General features: G+C 43.0%; 1 protein-coding gene across 1 annotated transcript in view; it reads right to left on the reverse strand.

Moving 5' to 3' along the window:
- Positions 1 to 12,645, reverse strand: part of RBFOX1 (RNA binding fox-1 homolog 1) — a 1,785,930-nt gene that overhangs the window by 1,634,381 nt on the left and 138,904 nt on the right. The gene's annotated exons all lie outside the window — the stretch shown is intronic.

Here is a 12,645-nt window from a genome sequence, read left to right on the forward strand (position 1 = left end):
CAGAAATACCCGCCAGGGTTCTAACTTGTTTTATCACACATTCCCTACCTCTCCCAAGTGGGACTGGGAGAGGGTGTTCTGCTTCTCACATCAGAATCGTCACTTCAGAGTTTGCAAAGTACTTTCTGGATGCAAGAGATGCTGCTCTGTGTGGTAGACGGCATGCATAGCCGCACTCCTGCTTTTACAGAGAAAGCGAAGGAATGATTTGTTCAAGGTTAAGTGGGTAAATTTAACTTAAACCAGGTCTGCTCACTTCGAGTTGGGAGGCCTTTCTCAGGAGCTGCCTGTTAATATACTACTTAAGCAATTTAATGGTGGAATTTCAGAAACCTTGCAGCCTTTCAGGAGCATGTCAGACCACAGAAAAGGATTGGGGGTAGGACAGGATTCAACCTATTTTGCTTGTGAACACTTACATGTCTGTCCTTGCAGTAAACTCAGCACTTTTGAGGACTGAGGCAATATATTATTCACCTTAATCTCTCTGCATCCCATAGCCTAGTATCATACATGATACATAATAGGCACATAATAAATGTTGGATGAATGAACAAATACATGAATGAATAAATGAATGAGAAGAATTCATTTCATCCTCTCTAGCCTTCCCTTTACCAAGAAGGAATCAGAAAAGAGTAAAGTATGAAAGAAAATTAAAATGATAGCTCAGATAAGATGCTCAACCCTCTTCTAAACTTGTATAGATTTTAGCTAATTTATTCACTTCAACAGCATCTAAATTTGGTACTATTTTCATTTCCATTTACTTTACATATGAGAAAACTAAAGATTAAGCAAGTTAGAACACTGACCCAAGGTCACAGGGTGGGGAAGCAGAAGAGAGGGCATTTAAACTCAGGCCTGGAAGCCTCTTATACTGGGACTCATAATGACTCTACTATTCTGAATTTGATATTAAATGCTCAGGCAATGCAACACCATCATCCCATTTGGGCGAGGGGGGCATCCCTTTTATAGGACGGATGTATTTCTAATGGAATCCACACTTAACCCAGGGGAACAGAGAAGGACGACTGCTTAGCTTGTCAGCATTCATAAGAAGCAACTCTCTCCAAAAAAGTACCTATAGAGATGTAGGGATATGTGGATACATGGATATTTGATTCTGTAGTTTCAATAAAACAGAGCTTGGGCCCCACACTACGTGATAAATGGTTCAATAAGTAGGGTAATATAATGCAGTCAGAAAGAAATACATTTTTATGTGCCAAATGGAATTGTATAACACCAGCTACAGCTTGGGTGATCATGTAATGAAAATGCCTTTGTGCCGGGTTGGAAATGCAGGGGTGAGGAAAGCTCAAGTCTGGAAGTTTAACAATTGTGTATGTCTTACTTTTTTGTAATTTAAATTCAAGATAAATTGAGCAGTTTAGAGAGAGATACTATCAGAGGGCCTAGGCCCAGAGGGGTTTGTACAAGGGGTGAGGGAGACAAAATCAAAGTATTATCATTTCCTGAAAAGCAGGTATGCAATTTATTTTCAAATTCATTATGAACTTATTAAAATATCTTGAGTTCATTTCCCGGTGGTCACTGATAGCACGGTCAACTAAACTCACCATTGAGGGTCTAGGTTTTTCTAAAGAGTTTTTCTTCCTCACTAACAAATAACTTTCCCATACCTATTTGTTCAATAAGGGAATGAAGAAATGAATGAATGGATAAAAAGGTTGTTGAGTGCTTTATATGCCAGATACATAAACATGTATTTTGTTTAACTTTCATATGAATCCTATTAAGTGAATACGAATAACAGCCCCATTTCTGAGATAGAAAAACTGAGGCACTGGGAGGGCTTGAGTTTTAAGTGACCAAGTGCACAGTCAGAACTCACATTTAGGAGGATTGTCCTGATCGCCTCCTATTCACCCCACTGGGGAAGGTGGGCTCCCTGCCCTAAGAAGTATGAGATGGCCAAATACATGGTACCCCCACGGTAAACAGATGAGACCAAGCTTTTTTAATGGTCACATATACTCAGAGCCCAGGAAAGCTATGACAGTCCGAAACACACAGGGCCACGTGAAGGTGGCACTTAGAGCAGAGGGAACCAGGAAGGGCTGCAGGAGGCAGGCCTTGTGGTGACAAGGTGTGAGATGCCCCTTGTTCCTGCAGGAGGGTGTGCCTCGTTCGTTAGAATAATTCTGCAGGCTGGCAGGGAGGTGGGACCCATTAGGTTGAGGACCAGTTGGAATGCAGCTGGTGCAGCTGATGTGGTAAATAGCCAGGTGGAAAGCCTTTCCTGCCGAGGGTGGAGGGCTGGGAAAGGGTCTATCTGGTAAAAGCAGGGGTACACACAGTTAGATTTTTAGGTCCCATGAGGCTCAAAGATGTAAAAAAAAAAAAAAAAAAACTGCATAAAATTTCAAGTCTTCCAATACATGGATGACTCTGGACCAGCAACTCATAACCAATACATTACTGCCATTCCCTCCCCCCTTTCTTGATTTATCCTTCCACCCCCTATGTAAATGCACCTCCTTTATTTCAACACAGGAGAGAAGGCAGGTGTGAAAAGGTGGAATGAGCATCAGTCTTGGGACCAGCAGGTAAGCATATGGGTCCTAGCTCTGCGCCCAGCAGCTCCATAATTGTAAGCCTTTGTTTTCTCTACAAAGTGAGAATGCTGCGCTTCGACTTCAAATGGTGGTTATAAAGATTAAGCGAAATAAAAGAGAGGCTTTTAAAAAGCAATTTGAATGAAAGAGATTGCTACTTATGATCATGATTCTCATCATCTCTCTATTTCTTTGACCCCAGGGATATTTATTTAAAGGAGCAAAGTAGGAAAGTAAGGGTCCACCATTGCACCAAATGGTGACAGAAACTCAGTAGAAGTAGTAGCATTGGACCATTCTGAGTGCTTATTAGGTGTCCCCCTCTATGCTAAACACTTACCATCATCATCTCACTTAATTTTTATAACTCTACCAGGTTGGTATTAGCATTATTCCCCTTTGAAAGGTAAGTTCATTGAGATTCAGAAAAGTTAAGTACCCTGCTCAAAGCCAAGTTACACAGGCAGCCACAGAGCGGGGATTTGCACCCACAGGTCAGTGTAACTTAGAGCCTGTGCCCTTACCTTTCAAATGATAACCCCACAAGAATATTGGGGTGGTACAGGAGGCTAAATTATGGCCCTTCCATAAAGATGTCCTCGTCCCAATCCCCAGAACCTGTGAATACGTCGCCTTATATAAAAAAGGGACTTTGCAGATATGACTTAGCTAGGGATCTTGAGATGGGGAGATTATCATAGGTTATCCAGGTATGCCAATGTAATTACAGGGTCCTTATAAGAAGAGGGCAGAAGCTCAGAATCTCTCATTTGAGGTCGCTCTGCTGCAGACTTTGAAGATAGAGGAAGGGACCACCGGCCAACAAATACAACCGGGCTCCAGAAGCTAGAAAGAGCAAGGAAACGCATTCTCCACTAGAGCCTCCAGAAGGAACACAGCCCCACCCACACCTTCATTTTAGGACTTCTGACCTCCAGAATTATGAAGTCATACATTTGTGTTTTTTTTTTCAACCGTGCAGTTTGGGTAATATGTCACAGCAGCAATAGTAGCAGTCAGAATATGATGGCACAGAGCAGTGCTGTCCCAATATGGCAGCCAACAACCACATGGAACTATGTGAAATTAAGGGTATTCAATTATCAAATTTTAAATTCAGTTCCATAGTCACACTAGCCCTATTTCATCGGCTCAACAGCCATTCCTCACTAGCGTCCGCTATACTGGATAGTTCTAATATAGAACATTTCCATCATCACACAAAGTCTCCTGGAGAATGTTGCTCTGGAGGCAGAAGGCTGACGCATCTTCAATCAGGCAAATATTTCCGTAAGGGTGGCATAAAGAGTTCTTTGGATACCATGGGTGATGTAAGCAGACTGCCTGGGTTCAAACCCCAGCCCTGCCGCTTTCTGGCTGGGGGTAAGCTGGGGATGACAATAATAGCACTTAGGCCATTGGTTTATAACTGAGTATAGACAATATACGCAAAATGTTTTAGCATAGTCCTGGCATATATTAGTGCACATTTAATAAATATCAACCTTTATTATTCTTTTTTTTTTAGATTCTATTTATTTATTTGACAGACAGATCACAAGTAGGCAGAGAGAGTGAGGGGAAAGCAGACTCACTGCTGAGCAGAGAGCCCGATGCGGGGCTCAATCCCAGGACCCTGGGATCATCACCTGAGCCAAAGGCAGAGGCTCTAACCCACTGAACCACCCAGGCGCCCCAACCTTTATTATTCTTAAGCCCAGACCAATTTGACAAAGTCCACTGAGAGTCTGTGGCCTGAGTGCAACATTCTGAAAACAACTCTGTGCCTAGAAAGCAAGCAAAGAGTGGAAGCACTCCCTGTAAGAAAATATTACATAAGACACTTCCCCAGAATGCAGTACCACAGCCATATGAATACAAATCACTGACGTGCAAATACTCCTCGGAAATATTTATGATCGAACTCCAGCACCAACCCAAACAGCCTTCACATAGTGAAACGAAACCATAAATTATTTCCAAGAACATTGTAATGCCAAGGGAACTCACTTAATTATCCATTATCCCAGAAATGTAGACATAATGTTAATTAAAATGAAGGGGAAAAGCCATTTCCATTTTTTATTAAGATTCATTGGGCTCTTGAAGAGCTCTTTGCCCTGAAGGCTGGGCCAGGTGATGGAGAGCTCATCTTGGGGAGGCAAAAGCAGCAACCTAGACAAGAAGAGGGGCACCTCAAGGTCAAGAAACAGCACCTCCAAAACGGAAGAAGAATTGTCTGGCTCTCACTCCCTCATCTTTCTCCCACGGAAGCCTGGGTTTCCACCATTAAGAATTATTGTTCTTTCATCTGGACATTGACACATCCTTGTTCTCTCTTTTAAAGCACTCAAATTTCTGGACTTGGCAGCATAACATGTCTGCAATATTTCATCAAGCTCTAAGTGTGCAGACTAGCCAATCTTTGGGTTTCATCTCTTTGTTTTCTAGAGCCCTGAAGCTACATTGAATACCAGGCTCCTGTGGTGCCTGGCTGGATGGATGGACGGATGGATGGATGGATGGACGGATGGATGAATGGATGGACGGATGGAAGGATGTTTGGAAAACCAACAGACTAGTGGGTGTTGGGCAGGCCCAGTGGGCCTAGTTTCAGAACCTCACCTCTGACCAATACAAGGCAACTTTGTTTTTACAGCTTGTAATTGATGGGGTTCTCCTGCCTTCTGAGTAATTCTGGTCTGGCTTGTATCAGACCCTCTTCCGCAGTACCCCTCCAAGCTCCATCTGCCTTCTCCCCTTCAAGAAAGATTTGGGTAGGGGCACCTAGGTGGCTTAGTCAGTTAAGCATTTGATTCTTGATTTTGGCTCAGGACATGATCTCACAGTCTCAAGATTAAGCCCTGTGCCAGGCTCTGTGTTAAGCATGAAGTGTGCTTAGGATTCTTCCTCTCCCTCTGTCCCTCCCCCATCCGTGCTCACTCTCTTTTTCTCTCAAAGAAAAAAAAAAAGAGGAAGGAAGGGAGGGAAGGAGGAAGGAAGAGACAGAGAGGAAAGAAGAAAGAAAGAAAATAGGAGAGACAGACCAGACCAGGATATAATGTTGGGCATGGAGAATTAATTGGGAGAAAAGAGGACTAGGGAAGGAGAGGTTTGTTGAGAGAAGCTAGTAGGGTGGAGGATGTTATGTCTCCTGTAGTTTCTCAGAAAGCCCCAGAGAAGGATGAGTTACCTTGAGCTGACTTGAGAGTGGAGACTCTACCACTCTGGGATCAAAACACATGCACCAAGACTTTGAGCACTGTAGAATTTCCAAGTTCATGTGAGATTTGTTTAGAGTAAAATAGGGGAAGGGGTGTTATTTTTAAAATAAATTTTAAATCCTCTGACATATAGGAAAGGCAACTGTAATGGTATCCTGAAGCCCTGAAGCCCTGAAGAAGAGTAGGCATTCTTATAAATGTATATGCATGATGATTAGTGAACACACGATTAGGTCATTTGCTTGTTTGTTGATGTCTACCACGAACTACAGTATGTTGGGGAAGCTGGAAACCTCCGTCTGTGGAAAGAGATAGAAGAGAGGAGCTGATATTTCTTGTACACTATTGAACATTTGTCGAACATGTGTAGACATTATGTGTGGTTGTTAATAATATTGCCTCTGTAGAAATAATTTCCAAAATATCTATATCACACACCTATCAGAATGGCCAAAATCCAGAACACTGACAACATCAAACACTGAATGTGGAGCAAAAGAAACTCTCATTCATCGCGGCTGGAATGTAAAATGGCGCAGCCAATTTGGAATACAATTTGGCGGTTTTTTACAAAATAAAACATACTCTCACCATGCAAACAACCGTGCTCCTTTCAAGTCAAAAGACTTGAAAACTTTTGTCCGCACAAAAACCTGCACATGGGTGTTTGTAGCAGTTTTATTCATAATTGCTGAAACTTGGAAGCAACCAAGATGTCCTTCAGTAGGTAAATGGATAAACTGTGGTACACTCAGACAATGGGGTATTAGTGCTAAAATGAAATGAGCTACCAACCCCAGAAAAGACAGAGAGGAAACTTAAATGCCTATTACTAAGAAAAAGAAGCCAGTCTGAAAAAACTACATATTGTGTGATTCCAACCATATGACATTCTGGAAAAAGGTACAACTATGCAGACAGTAAAGAGATCGGTGGTTGCCAGGGGTTTGGCATGGACAGGTAGAGCACAAAGGATTTTTAGGGCACTGAAAATACCCGCTATGATGCCATAATGATGGACGCATGTCATTATACATTTGTCCAAACCCATAGAATGTGCACCACCAAGAGTGAATTCTAATGTAAACTATGGACTTTGGGTAATTATGATGTATCAGTGTAGGTTCACTGAGTGGAACAAATGTCCCACTACAGCAGGAAATGTCGATAGTGGGGGAGGCTGTGCATATGTGGGCCCAGGAAGTGTGTGGCAAATGTCTGTACCTTCTTCTCAATTTTTTTGTGAACATAGAGCTCCTCTTTAAAAAATCTATATGAAAACACAACACTTATTTACATATATTATTCTTGCTAGAGCCTTATTTGTTCTTCTTCTTGGAATTTCCAGAGTCTCCAGCTCCTCCAGAGTACAGTTTTCCCATAGGTCTTCTGTCTATATCAACCTTCCATAATGTCCCTTGGCTAGAGAACAAATACCCAGGACTTGCACATAACTCACAACCTGATTTTCTTCCAAGATCTCCTTGCTGCCTCTCCTCTATGTTAGTTTTCTGGAACTACCATAATGAAGCACCACAAACTAAAGGGCTTACACAACTGAAATGTGTTGTCTCACAGTCTGAAGACCTGAAGTCAAAGATCAATGTATCAGTAGGGCTGATTCTTTCTGAGGGCTGTAAGGGAGAATATATTCCAGGCCACTTTCCTTGGCTTATGGATGACTGTCTTCTCCTGTGTCCTCACATGGTCTTTCTGCTGTATGCGTCTGTGTCCTAATTTCCCCTTCTAATAAGGACACCAGTCATATTGGATTAGGGTCTACCCCAATGACCTCATTTTCACCTGATAACCTTCATAAAGACCCTATTTCCAAAGAAGGTCACATTCTGAGTTAGGACTTCAACACAGGAATTTGGAAGGGACACAGTTCAACCCATAACACATTGACAAGGTGTTTCCAACTTAGAAGATGAGATTTAGAATGCAGTCCCTCAAGTCTCTTCTACCTCCTGGTGCGTCAATTTAATTGACTCTGATCTTTTTATGGTAGTTTCTAGGATCTACAACCAGGCTTTCTGCTGACATACCATTTGGGATTCTTTTATGGGGCCAAAGGCACCCCCACTCTACCCCATCTCAATCCTACTTCCTGGCTTTTCTAACTTTTCATTCCTTTGAAAATGTAAAACACTTGAGTACAATAGATTGAAAAAAATAACAACAGAGGTGGTCAGTGTGATCTAGCTTCTCATCTGGGCATCTCATACCTATGTCCTACCGAGAGTGGCTCCATTTGGACACAATAAAAATCATTTTCTAATAAAGCACCCGGGAAGCAGCAGAGGCTACCCTGACCTCCCATTTCAATGGCACCCACGTGGGCTGATCCCAGAATCATCTGCTTCCTCCACAGCAGACAGACTCAAATCTGCACAAGAGTAATGCACAGAAGAGCAGATTTTGGCAACGATGCAGAGTTTCAGCCAAAATAAACGCTACCACCTGGTAGCTTTCGAACAGGATCCATGCCGGTATTTCATTTGGGCTGAAAACACTAGAAAAATAGTATTTTGCATTTTGCACCTGTAGCCATGCTTCCTGTCAGCCACATATCACTTTCCAATGATGCCATGAGGTGGGTAGGAGAAAGTGTATTCTACAGGGGTCTAAACAGGGAGGGCATGTTAGATTCTGAGTCTCTAATAAGGCATGGTGAGGAGGGAAAAAGCTATAGCATCCTATGAAATTTCAGCATCCATTTCTTCAGAAGCTCAGATATCTTAGCAACCCCCATTTGATGCACATTTCAGTGTTCTTTTGTTAAATCAATGGTATTGCTGCCAAATTCGTTCACTTATCTCATTATAGTTCAGCTTTGCTTATGTTCCAAAAACTAAGCATGGAGGTAAATGTTATATACCTCACACGGGTGCACACGCATTCATTAAGCATGCACACTATAGAGAAATCTGACTTAATGAAAGTTTATTTGAAGAGAATGCTTATTTAAATGCAGTCTACTCTTGCAAATGGAAATGGGTTATTTTTGGATAATTGCATAGCTGGGTGAGCTGTGCATTCACTCTGCTGGGTGGCCTGACTGTTTCTTAACCTTTCTAACTGGAACAAATATATATATTTTTTCATCTGCGGAGAGAAACTAATGGGACTTCATTAGGTCAAGAGTATGGTCATGAGGCTTAAGGACTGAGGAGAAATACAAGCAGGAATCCCCAAAGAATAATGCTGGGTGAGGGAGGAGGCAACAAGGCTGAAAGCTCTCATTTTGATACCACTGAGCATTAGGTCCAGCAAAGACGACTAATGAGGGTCTTTAAATATCTAATTACAGTAAACAGCCTTCCCCTTTCAAATAAAAAGCTTCATTTATGCCTTTTTGGGAGTCAAGAGGAAAGCCACCCTATAAATATAATGGGGAAGATATTGAGAGTGCCCCAGCAATCCCTGTTGTATACTTAGAAGGCTTGTAACAATAGCAGGAAACTGGAGATGTGCATGAGTTTGGATGCCAAGCAGGGTGAGATGGGGACAGGTCCAGCTCAGTGTGAGATCTGTAAGGGGTTCCTGAATCCTGTACCCCATGCTCCCTTCCTTTCTGTCCATAGGACCTTCATCTCCTCACCCAACCTTCTCCAGCTGATGGCCAATTCTGGAACTCAGGCACCAACTGTCATTCCCATAGCTCAGTTTCTCTTGTTACGGATTGTGGCATTCTGTCTTAAACTACTACCTGGACAGAATCCCCTTCCTTCTAGTGACAACACCTACAAACAGTTCCCCATCTTATCTATCCCAAATTCAGAAAAAAAAACCATGGGCCATAAGAAGATAAGACGACCTGCTGTTTCCCCATTTTATCCAGTCTTTCCACCACCCAACCCTCCCACTCCAACCTATAGTTGGAACTGAATACCCAGCTCTCCAGGGCACACCAAGGTGTGCAAGACTCTGTCACACAGGGTAGGAGTTGCCCGGTACAAATGACTGAGACATAAGTTTCTGCAGCTTGAAATAAACAAAACGACAACCAGAAACAAACTGACAAATAAATAAAACCCTGCAATAAGATGATGTGAACTTGCTGTAGAGAACTCATTATCAGCAAGCCATAGCACAGACTGAATTATAAGTAGATGTCTACAGACTAGATGAGTTTGGGGATAGTGGCTCCCTAATGAGAGATTAAATGAAATGAGCTGGGAATTGGTGGGAAGGGATAGAAAGGAGAGGACCTCTAAGACAGAAGGGGGACATAGCTTTAGTTTCTAAGACTTCCCAAAGATGTTAAGGGAAGGAGGATACCTATGGAGAGGTTGGGGGAAGAGCCCCTCCTTTGCATGCTGATGCCCATAGTTTGGAGACCTGGTAGGAACCCCAAGGGAAGAGCATAGGACATACATTATGGGTAAAGTGATCTGAGTTCAGTATCCTCACACCTGTACTCTTGGACTTTGGTGAAATAATAACTTCTCTGAGCTCCAATGTCTCTGTCCCTCAAGTAATGTGAATACAACCTGCTCTGTCGACTTTCATTACTACCATCACCATGTTTCTGTCACTAAAATTTCCTGGAAACTCATATACGCCAGTCACAGAAGTGGGCACTTTGCATATGGTAGCTCACTTGTTCCCACAACAGCCTTATGAAATAAAATCGTGTCGCCCATTGACTGATGGGAAGAGTAAGGTCACTTGCCCAAGTTCACTCAGCGGACGTGTTAGATGGATTCACAGGGCTCTTGATGATGTGTCTTGTGAATTACAAAGCATCAGCAAATGTTACAATCGTGTTCACAAGTGTTTGTAAGCATCTCTTCTAATAACTGGCAAGCCATTGCTTAGGTGGTTTTTGAGAGACTCTTTTTGGCATAACAGAAACGCGTTGGCTTGCTACATGTGTCTACTCCCCCAAGACATTCTTACGTCTGGTCACTGGAGCTCAGACCCAACTAGGGCAGGGCCAGGGGTACCTGGCAGCAGAGCATCCCTCAAACCAAAGCAACTAAATGTGGTTTCATAAAGGGCCAGGTTCAACCAAACCACCAGTTGTTTTCTAATGGGAAAAAAATTATCTTAATGCCTATGTCTTTGGGGGAAAAATCCCATTAAAAACTCTTGTCAAATGCGATAATTGATATGATAATTCAGTAAGGAAATGACTCTTTAGCAGGTGACTGCCATGAATGTTCTGCAAAAATGCTGAGCAACAAGGAACTTTCTCATGGAACCCAAAATTACAGGGACTGGACTTGCCCCAAGGAAGGAGGAAAGAATTGTGTTTTCAGAATCAGTAAACAAAGCAATTCAGACTGGTGTTTGATTGTGTAGCCTCTGTACAATCAAAGGCTCTCACTTTGCTGGGAGTAAGGGATCCTCATTCCCAGAGTTCCAGGGACTGAAGGAAAGAACAGGAAAGAAGAGTGTAAGTACTGAGGGGTCTTGAATCTTCCAGGTAGCAGGCACACTTGCTCCTCAGTGAGATGTCTACTGTTCTCAAAGTCTCCATGGGTTACTGTTTTTACTGCCTTTGTGTCTGGGGTGCGGAGGTTAGTTTGTAATGCCAGAGAGTTCAGTCTAGTGAGGTGGTGGAAGCCAGCTTGGTAACACACATGCAATAGAAAAGCCAACAACTCCCACCAAGGGGAACTCAAGGTCAATGGAATCTCCTAGCATGGAAGCTAACCTCCGTTATAGATGCTGCTGGTGTTCCAGGAGCTGTAAGAGCTCAGGGACAGTCAGTCCCCCCAGGACATGGTATTGGTGGTGAGCCACGCGGTTTAGAGATCCAAATGCAACCATCCTACTCCACATCTTTCTGCTCTGCTACATCTCCCCATTTGCAAAAGAATCTCATATCCTTTTCACATATTCAGTCAAATATTTATGGGACACTTATATGTACTTGCCCCAGTTCTTTTTTTTTTTTAATATTTTTAAATTTATTTGACAGACAGAGATCACAAGTAGGCAGAGAGGCAGGCAGAGAGAGAGGAGGAAGCAGGCTCCCCGCTGAGCAGAGAGCCCAATGCGAGGCTCGATCCCAGGACCCTGGGATCATGACCCGAGCTGAAGACCTGTCCCAGTTCTAAGCACAGGGAATACTGCAATGAATAAGATAAAGCATTTGCTTAGTTGAGGCGCATACGTCTGCTAGGGGAGATAGACAGTGAACAGATGAATAAAGAAATAATATCAGGGGGAAGACAAATCCAAGAAAGCTAACAGAAGGACATGCTATCTCAGACAGCAAGCTCAAAAGAAAGTTCTTTGTAGCACACGAGCAAAGACCTGAATAAAAGGAAGTGAAGACCTCTGTGAATCCCGGGTCTTAAGTACAACCAAGATACGGTGGTCTTGGTACCACTGGGTGATCAGCAGGTGGTATGACCTGCTGAGGGTCGGGCATAAATCACTTTTCAAACCCAAGTTTTAAAAATATTCCCTTGGAGTAAGTGCTCTCAGATTTGTGCTGACTTCAGGAGGCAAGCAGACTGCCTTGGCAGCAATTTTTAAAAATAAAATGAAAAGCAATTATGTTCCATCACAGCAATTTACTCAGTGAAAATCTGGGGAGAAAAAAGGTAAATACATCCCCTTCACCCCCAAAGGCCTCCTGGGCCAGGGGCTTTCCTCATGGCCAGAGCTGGCTCTCTCCCGCTCTGGGACGCGGGCCCAGGCTGTCTTCACAGCTCCAGGGAAGGCGTACTCTCTGATTTCCTGGTACCAACAGAGTAGCTGGGAGTGAGTCACCCCCAAGCACAGCCAATTCGAGCAACGAACAGCAAAGACAAAGGAGAGCGTTTGTATGTGTTTCCCAGACATGACACATTCTAGGGAGGCTGCAGCCAAATCAA

This window comes from Meles meles, chromosome 21 (genome assembly GCF_922984935.1).
Source record: "Meles meles chromosome 21, mMelMel3.1 paternal haplotype, whole genome shotgun sequence".
Lineage (NCBI taxonomy): Eukaryota > Metazoa > Chordata > Mammalia > Carnivora > Mustelidae > Meles > Meles meles.